This window comes from Silene latifolia, chromosome 3, assembly GCF_048544455.1.
Source record: "Silene latifolia isolate original U9 population chromosome 3, ASM4854445v1, whole genome shotgun sequence".
Lineage (NCBI taxonomy): Eukaryota > Viridiplantae > Streptophyta > Magnoliopsida > Caryophyllales > Caryophyllaceae > Silene > Silene latifolia.
Window position 1 is genome coordinate 149472547 of NC_133528.1, and position 9888 is coordinate 149482434.

At 29.2% G+C, this 9888-nt stretch overlaps 1 long non-coding RNA gene across 1 annotated transcript; it reads right to left on the reverse strand.

The window, feature by feature from the left end:
• Positions 1 to 5256: 5256 nt before the first annotated feature.
• Positions 5257 to 6402, reverse strand: LOC141646462 (uncharacterized). Its single transcript, XR_012545562.1, has 2 exons — positions 6095 to 6402; positions 5257 to 5654 (listed from the first exon to the last, which is right to left on the reverse strand). It is a non-coding gene; the product is annotated as an uncharacterized LOC141646462 (long non-coding RNA).
• Positions 6403 to 9888: the final 3486 nt, after the last annotated feature.

Sequence of the window (9888 nt, forward strand, 5' to 3'; positions counted from 1 at the left end):
CAAGTTAGCCACTTTGTTTGGACAAGTTTTTATGTTTTATGTTAGGTTATGGAACAATTTATCAGTTTTTTAAGTTAAGTAATGGAAGGCATTGACATTTCAGTTTGTTGTGGACAAGTTTATGAGTTTAACAGCTCAAATCGATATTTCAGTTTCAGTTTCAATCAGTGTTTTGTTCAATCAGTTTCATCAGTTTCAGTTAATCGCTATTGTTGCATAAAGAAGTTTAGTAATTCAAATGTAATGGGACATTGAAATTGGCTCATAAATTGAAAATTAGATTAATACTTGAATAACCATTCAAGGAATACATAACATTGAAAATTGGCTCATAAATTGAGCTACTGAAGGTACATACAACATCGCCTAAACAACACGACCTAAACAACACCGCCTAAACAACACCGCCTAAACAACACCGCCTAAACAACACTTAATAACTACTACTAAAATAAGTGACAACAACAACCAAAAGGCAAAATAAGAAGATCTTGTAAACATTGGTTCTTATCAACTTTCTGTTGGACAAAGCATGATTGTCAACCCACTTCCCATTCACCTTCAACATCTCAATCTCATCCCTCAAATTCTTCATTTGTTCCATCATATGTGTAGTCTCCGTTTTTAAGATATTATTCTCAAGCTGCAATATTTTCTTCTCCATTATCAATTGGTTGATAACATTTTTTCCGCCACTCATTTTGAGATTCATCATACCAATTTGAAATAACGACAACCACGAAAATCAGTTACCGTATTATAGAATTTGCAACCCCAAAATCGTCTACCGGGGTTGTCTTGCGTCCAAGATGTTACAAGAGCCAAAGGAACACCACATCCACACCTTCGTACCCTTCTCGAAGACTCTGACCCAACACTTTGAGTTGACATATCTGCAAATATGAAATTTTCCCCAAATTGATATAAACCCTAATTAATTTTTCCCCAAATTAATATAAACTTTTACAATAAATCAATCTAAAATAAGAATAAAAGAACATAGAGTGAAAAATTAACCTTAATAAGTGGTGGTGATGAGAAGACCAGATTGAAGGAGATTGAATTTGGGAGATTGAATTGTAGCACTGTGATGAGAAGATTGAAGGAGAAAATACATTGTGTTTCTAAGTAAAGAGAAGAGGTTATATAAACTAACTGAAGGGTAAAATTGGAATAAAATAGAACATTTTACATTCAAAAGTTGAATTATGCCGGAGTCCGACTTTTTTTCTCACCGGAATCCTGATTTGGTATCAAGTATAGCAGAAAATTTTATTTATGGTATAATGTTTTAAAGAAAGTTATGTTAGGTATAATATTTGAAAAACTGGGTTATTCATGGTATAAGTTATCAAATTACCCTAATATGAGATTAGTGGGGAATAGAGGCATTGTATTTGTCGTTAAAATGTGGGTCTTTGTAAATTAATGGGATTTAAGCATTTAATAGAGAGTTTTTTTAATGTATATGTTGAACGGATGACGCTGCTCATTACTCTGATGATTCATGATTTTTGCTAACTCGTAAATTCAGTAATGATTTGCATTCTCAATTCATCATACTCAAATTAAATAGTCTAATTACATGTATATAGACATAAGTTGTTTATATATAAATTAATGATTAATACTTATACATGGGTTATGTATTATGTGACTTCAAAATATTGGTGCTCCAGAGATTTAGGAGTTTCTTAACCGTCAATTTAACAACGACGGTCAAGTTTTTCTCCTTCAATAGCTAAAAGAAAAATAGCCTAACAAAGTGAATGAAGTAAGACTAATATAGTAATTGAATACATTGAATACGTGTGTCTCCATTTCAAATTTAATTATCATTTGATGGTTTTTTTTCTCTTGTAAGAATTATCCGTCAATGTTGTGTCGATACTATCACTACAACTAAAAGGCCAAGATTAACTAATAGGCTGAAACTTTAGCATAATTATTGGAACAAAAATCAATTAAAATGAACGACATAAAAATACATCCTCAATATGGTGATTACTCCATTCAAGAGTTTCAGATTTGATCATCCATATGAACACATCCTCCAACATCAACTATCGTGTTAACTGATATTGAAGTAATATATGAAATAAAAAAAATGATAATTCTTAAATTGTGTTCTGTACTCACCAATTGTCATGTATTAACAATTAAAATAGGAAAATCTCCCAAAAAAAAGAAATTCCAAGAAAAAAAAATGAGAAACATCATGATACCTCTTAAAAAATCCACATATTTGTCGATTGTCATTTGCACGTATTGATCTCCAAGTATGTCATGCTCCTGAAAATTCAATCAATTGTACAAATTAGTATTACGTCAAAATCAATTGTACACGAAATACAAAATTGCATAAGATATACCGAGTAGATGAAAAATATTATCAAATGAGTTTTGTATTAATAATTAAAATAGGAAAATCTCCCAAAAAAATTCCAAGGAAAAAAAAAATGAGAAACATCATCCTCTTAAAAAAATCCACATACTTGTTGATTGTCATTTGCACGTATTGATCTCCAAGTATGTCATGTTGCTGAAAATTCAATCAATTGCACAAATTAGTATTATGCCAAAATCAATTGTACACGAAATACAAAATTGCATAAGATATACCGAGTATATTTAAAATATTATCAAATGAGTTTGACCAATATAGTAAAATCTTATCATGGAAAAGAGAACATGAGAAAAACGAATTAGTTGTAGGTTGATAAAAAATTATAATAAAAATGCATGTCTATTGTTGTGCTCATGGAATAAACATTATCATATCAAGAAAAAAAGTAGTAATTAAGAAGTCAGAATATCATCAAAAGTTTTAAGGTAAACTAAAATATGAATCATTAGTTCTTCAAGAAAAAAATATGAATCATTATAAAGAAAATTGAGAAATGAGTTATGGAGAAAGAAGATGAAAAGTATGGTTAAATGCTTGTGGTGAATTGAATAAAGTATTGAAGTGGAAAAAGATAAAAAGTTATTGTCTTCTTTAATTTTTTCTAATATTGTAATTGTAAGAATACATATTATGGACATAAAAGAAAATAATTATGATGATGAGACTTGTAATATGACTTCTTGAAATCATGTGGTTATATCACATGTCATTTAAAAATGTACTTAATGTTAAGTTTTTTTATACTATTTATTATATAGATTCTAAAGAAACAAATAAAATGTATACTTTAATTTTATGAGCTGTGTTAAAATGAAAAAATTTAGCCGATTCACTAACATCTATGTTCTCTTCCAAAAATTTCAATTAAAATGTGAAATATAATTGTAAATTATAAACTTTTATGTGAATTTTGGTAAGTTATATCTTTTTTTGGTTTTTTTAGCTTACCAAATCTTAAATATATACATTTAATTTAAGAATATTAATGATGGCTTTTGATTTTCTTTAATTTTATATTACAATATGTAAAGATATTTTTGTAAGGACTTCTAGTAATCATTCATTTTTTTATAAGAATTATATCAAATAACCAATAATGTAATAATAATTAATAAATAATTAAATAATCAATAAAATTAATAGAAATTAATGAGGTATAAAATACTAAATGTTAATGCCATGTGAAACTAAATTAAATGCTTTAATCTAACCTTTTAACTATATTGTATAGATATACTTAAGTATTTACAGAATTTGTTTGTAAATTACTTAAATTATATAAATATTTTCTTATCCATATATTTTATATTTTCCAAAACCTTACCCTTTACGTGAAATAATTTCATGAACTAAATACACGGTATTATTACCCTTTTAAAATTCTATTATTAGTGTTTAATTTCACTTAAGTATTTACAGAATTTGTTTATAAATTACTTAAATTAAATAAATATTTTATTTTTCATATATTTTATATTTTCCTAAGAAAATATTTTATATGATCTTAAATACCCAATTGTCGATTAAGTAGTTTCATAAAACATTGTCTATATATAAAAAAGTTATAGTAACAACAATAGTGATATGCCTTTAAAAAAAAGTAATTAATTAGTGATAATACAATTTTTTTTTTCAACTTCATTTATTCATCTTCGTTCTTAATTTCATATGTATTCAGTTTTTTTTTTTATTTCGAATACATATAATACTATTCCATATAAAATATCTTGAAATTATTAACTTATAATTAATGCGTATTTCTTTATTATAGTTTTTTTAGATAATTAAATTTAAATTAAAGCTAATGGAATATGAATGGATTTTTAAAGGAAATAAGTATTTTAAATTAATGCAATATAATAATAAATTGGATAATTCATGTCATATTAGTTTGCCAAGTCACATTGTTACGTGGCTTTTTTTCATCCCGTGTGGTATTGTCTATGTGACATTTTTAGGCTAGCCTTTTAATAATATTTATAGATTTGTTTGAATTCATACATGTTTACATAACTCCTCATCATGTTGTGTTTGATGGTAGTAATCTTTACATTATTGTTGTCGTCATTTAAAGCAATGTGGCTGGACATGTAATTTGTTTGTTATATATTCGTAGAAAAATATATTCAACCGATGGCACTCAAATTATTATTGTTATACGTTCGTAGAAATCTTTTCTGTTTTACTGATATTTTTACTGTTTTTCTAATATTGCAGCTCCGTATTCTTAGATGGATGACCACAACCTCGAACTTGTTTTCACATCTCTCTAATGACATGAACAAAAGAGTTGGAAGCTTTTGAATGTGTCAATATCGTTGCTTATGAAGTGGTTCAAGCAGAGGAGATTGCTAATAAGACACATATGAGTGTAATATTTTGAGAACTAGTTATATCTATAGAAGATGTTGACACAAAAGGATAAAATGTTACCAATTATATAAGAAGACAAATAATTCTTAATGTGGTTGCAAATAATGCATATGAGAGTACAAAAATCGAAGACTTATTTTGGTGTAATATGTGCCCGCTAAGAACATATATGAAACCATTTTAAATTTATAAGCTTGTAATCTGAACAAGTAGTTATATATAACAAAGTTGTTTTCACGGAAGCGTATTATGTTACCAATTATATAAAAATTTAAATTTTTTTTAATGTAGTTACAAACAGTGCAAATGAATTACATAATTGGAATATTCATTTTGGTGTAATATGTGCCCATTAAAAATATATACGAGACTATTTTAAATTTATTAACTTGTGATCTGAACAAGTAGTTATATGTATGATAAAGATGTTTCCACACGAGTGTAGTATGTTACCAACTATATAAAAAGACAAATAATTCTTAATTTGGTCTGCAAATATTGCAAATAAGAGTACATAACTGGAAGATTCATTTTGGTTTAATACGTGTCATTAAGAACATATATGAGATTATTTTGAATTTATTAAATTGTGATCTGAACAAGTAATTATATGTATGACAAAGATGTTTCTACAAAAGCATATTATGTTACAAATTATATAAAAGGTCAAATAATTATTAATGTGGTTACTAATTGTACAAATGAGAGTACATAAATGGAAGATTAATTTTGGTGTAATATGTGCCTATTGTCGTTTTTTGAAATCACTTTGAAGGAAATAAGATATGTGCTTGGGGGTGTGTCTTATACAGATCCAACAAGAGCTTTTGTTTGTTAATCTTCAACTCAACTATAAACTTCAACACTTCAATACCTGCAGAAATTGTAATGGTCACAATATAATGAAAATTCCAGACATTTATATAAAAGATGATTAAACAATATATATTATCACAATCATATCATCAAAGTTCTCTCAACCCACCTATTATTTTATGTTATTCTTAACACTCAAAAAAATTTGCAGCAATGACTACCTCCATTATTGATAATTACCTTGAACAAAAGATACAAAAATTAAGAAAACTAATGAAAAAATTGTAAAAACCCTTCTATCGAAAAAAATAGATCTATAAACCTATTTATGTGAATACCCTCATCAAGATCAATTTCAAAATAAGTCTTGTTAAACAAAACTAAAAATATCAATCAAAAACTCAAGTTTATAAGAACCCTAAATTCTAAAACATCAAAATTTACAAATCAAAGACATTAAAAGCGAAATTAATAGGAAAATAAGAGAATCCATATTACCTTGTGTAGGCTTTAAATGAACTATATACAAAGGAAAATATGTTACATCCGCTAAAAATGATGAAGATTATGACCAATAAGTTGGTGTATAAATAATAAATTTGAAAAACCTGGATATTTAATTTGGTGTTTATTGTGGATTGTGCATTAAACAACAAATTGGATAAAAGATGAAAGTTTTGTATTAAAGTTAAAGATGATGAATGTTAAGATAAGGTTGAAGAAAATGAATTTGTTAAGATAAGGTCAAATAATTGTGAAGATAAGATTAAGATTAGCTGGAGAACAAAAACATAAAAAGTGATGGAAATAAATTTTTGGATGCACTATAGTGTAAGAGTAATGTAATGTTTATGTATGAGCATTAAATGTATGAATGAAAATCATTATATATATAAAAGAGGAATGATAAAAAGCTGAGGTGCCACAATCTCCTTTGAGAATTAAGGTAATGCAGCCCTCATATTCAACCTCACAAAATCAGTTTTGTTTGAGCCAATCCCGATTTTACAATATGGCCACATCAGCTTTTTATCATTCCTCTTTTATTAATTGGACAAATGGTCCATAACCTCAAAGAGCAGGGGCGTCTAATACCCCGTGCGACCACGGGCGGCGGAACCGGGCCTCCGGTTTTGGCCTCCGAATTTATAAGCTTTACTAATAAAATTCAGTACAAACCTCGACGTGTAGGACACTTATTCATTCATATTTGGGGCCTCATTTTTTTGTACTGCACCGGGCCTCTATTTACTTTAAGACGCCCCTGTCAAAGAGTATCGTAATCCAGTAGAAAAAATAAGAGCAAAACTGTCCATCTTGCTCATTAATGCAATACTACTATTTAAACCACCAACCATTCTATGTATTACAAATTCCAATGGGTAACAGATTATATACAGAGTCATAAATTAAACAATTACCCATTTTTAACATTAAAAAAAGCATTCATTGATTACTGTTCTCCCATTCTTCCTTCATGCCTTTTTATTTCCCATCTTCCTTCATCTTTTCATCAACTTTTGTTACAGTATTAAATTAGTAACCAAATATTAACAAGTCAACCAAGTGGTGTTAGTCCAGTGATAGCTGGGTTAAACCTTGAAACTTGCAGAAATGCAGGAGTTGAGAGGTCTCAGATTCGACTACCAGCTGGGGCGATGATCACTTGGCCACTGCAGCCCCCGAAAGGGGTGGCTTACATGGTCCATGTGGTGGTGCGGGAATGCATGGGCCCGGGAGGGACTCAACCCTCTCGTCATAAGAAAAAAAAAATATTAACAAGTCTCATTATTTCCCATGCACAAAAAGTGTAATTATGTATCAATTTGTTATTCGGATTCCATAAATTCCAAAAGAAGGAATACCAAGTATAAATTTGGAAGAAGCGACTGATTGTCTTCGTCACTCAATGAATATGTGAGTCGATGCTCTATGGCAAATCACTTCAGTCAGGTAAATCTACCATCTTTAATTTCCCTTGCAATTTGTAGATTTTACTATTCGCAATTTTATCGAGATATCGGCGGACGTTGATTAACTCAGAATAGGTGTGTCAATTATAGTACTCTACTCATATTTTAAGGCCTTAAGAATCTCATATCATCTTAGGCATAGAATTTAGAATGGTAGTCGTATTTTTAGAGCTATCTATTATGGTTAATAGTTTGACAACTTGAGTATAGAAGATTGGATTTTTATATAGAAATAATAGAATCATAATTATTTTTGTTGTTTATTTACTACTAATTGGGTCCTTTTCGATGCAGGTATTACTGATTTTAAAGGAAGCCTATATAACTTCACAAAGGACTGAACAATAGAAGAAGATGAAAATGGGTATTGTTTAATAACATCACAGTTTGATTTCGTCTATTGTCTACTATATTTGTTGTTCCTGGTGTTGTTAGTGTTGATTTGTGAAGGGATTTTGGACTAAAGAAGTGTTTTTGCAGGGATCGATGAAGATGGGAGATGGTGGAGTCAAAGAGATGGATATAAAATTGTTGGTGATTAATGGTGATTGTCATTACCAGTAATAATTAATGAGTTAAAAAAATTACTGTAGTAGTATTAGATGGATTATTTCCAAGCAGGTCTCCATAGTCCGCCAACATTATGTTCATCTATGGATCAATCAATATATGTTTTATTCGAGTTTGGACATTAGTTTAGTTATTTAAGTGGACCATTTTCTTTTCTCATTAGATGCCTAATAATAGCGTAAGTTACATGTACGGACTATAATCTTTCGTTTTTAGATTTTGCATTCTTAATCTGGATTTAACAGTAATAATTGTTTAATAAGAGTATAAACTTTCCAACTTATCCTTTACTGTAAAATTTCTTTGATATTCAAATTTCGATGGAGTGAAAATGTTAGGTTACTTACTTCGGAGTATTATAGCTTTCAGTAGGTCTCATGAGCGACCGTCTCTCACTAATTTAGTGGAAGACATAATAGGAAAAAAAAAACTCAGTGGATTCCTCACCTCATCATATGAGAGGTATCTTAATAACGCTATTGAGAGACCGTCTCTCTGGAGTTTTTTTGTATAGCTTTGGTGATAGTGAATTTGGGTATAACCAAGGGGTGCCTTCTCATTTATTTTGATACAGAAAAAAAATATGGAAGATAGAAAAACATTTGTAATATTTATAAATTTATGTAAAATAATCTTTATATGCAAAGATTACCGTATTAAAAAAAATTCTCAGTTTTATAAATGTAAAAAAAAGAATTTGTCAATTTTATTAATGTAGAAGATTGAAGAGAGACGAGTACTAACAATAGTACTGGCGGGTGGTAATAAAAGTAACAACAGTTGCATCATAGAGTGATGAATTTTTTTTTGGTACGCATGAGTGACGAAATTAATATGAGCAGTAAACACCTTCAACGGTGATAGTAAAATTAACAATAGTTGACAAGTATAATAAAATTCACAAGGTTAATTGTAGGAGAAGTTAAAGTAACGACAGTAAAAAGAGTAATGAATGTATCTCATGATCAAGTTTGATAAATTTATCTTAATAATAATTTAAAATATGTATTTTAAATGGTAAATGTATGAATTTGGCACCTCGCAGAAAATCTATTTCATAAAACGAATTAAAACTAAAAAGGTAAACAAAGGTATGTCGAGTGAGGTCGGACACCAAAACAGTATACATGCGTATTAATTATTAAGTACATACTCTCTGCTATTCAAAATAAACTTCCCCTTTCATTTTGACACAAAAATTAAGGAAACACACTAACTCACCATATAAATAAATTTGGATCACACAAATACACTACCCCACCATACAAAGAAATTTGGACCACACAAAAACTTGCCAAAAAAGAAAATAGGAGAGTTATTGTGAATAGACGAAAAAGAAAATAAGGAAGTTTATATTGAATAAGAGGCCAAGAGGGAGTATTATACACATTTTAAGTTTTAACATTCTTTTTCACACATGCATCTCTGAAACTACCAGTTCATTTCTTAAACTACCAGTTCCGTTTACTCCTCTCCTCAATTCATTTCTCATTGCTTTCAGTTTGAGGCTGTTTTCAACAAGGGCACTTGGATCTTTCAAAGTATACCGCAATGAATATATCACACATGAAGTGCTACACCGCTTTTGCTCGTCCCACTTTCAACTTATCATTATAGCTCTGATTGAGGCTATGACTTTTGCCTCTGCTTTCAGACTCAAAGATGTTCTTTTTCAGATCAGGAACACCCGACTACTTCGCCAGCTCCATGATTCCAACAAGCCTTGTGTTCCTATCACTTTTTCGAGTA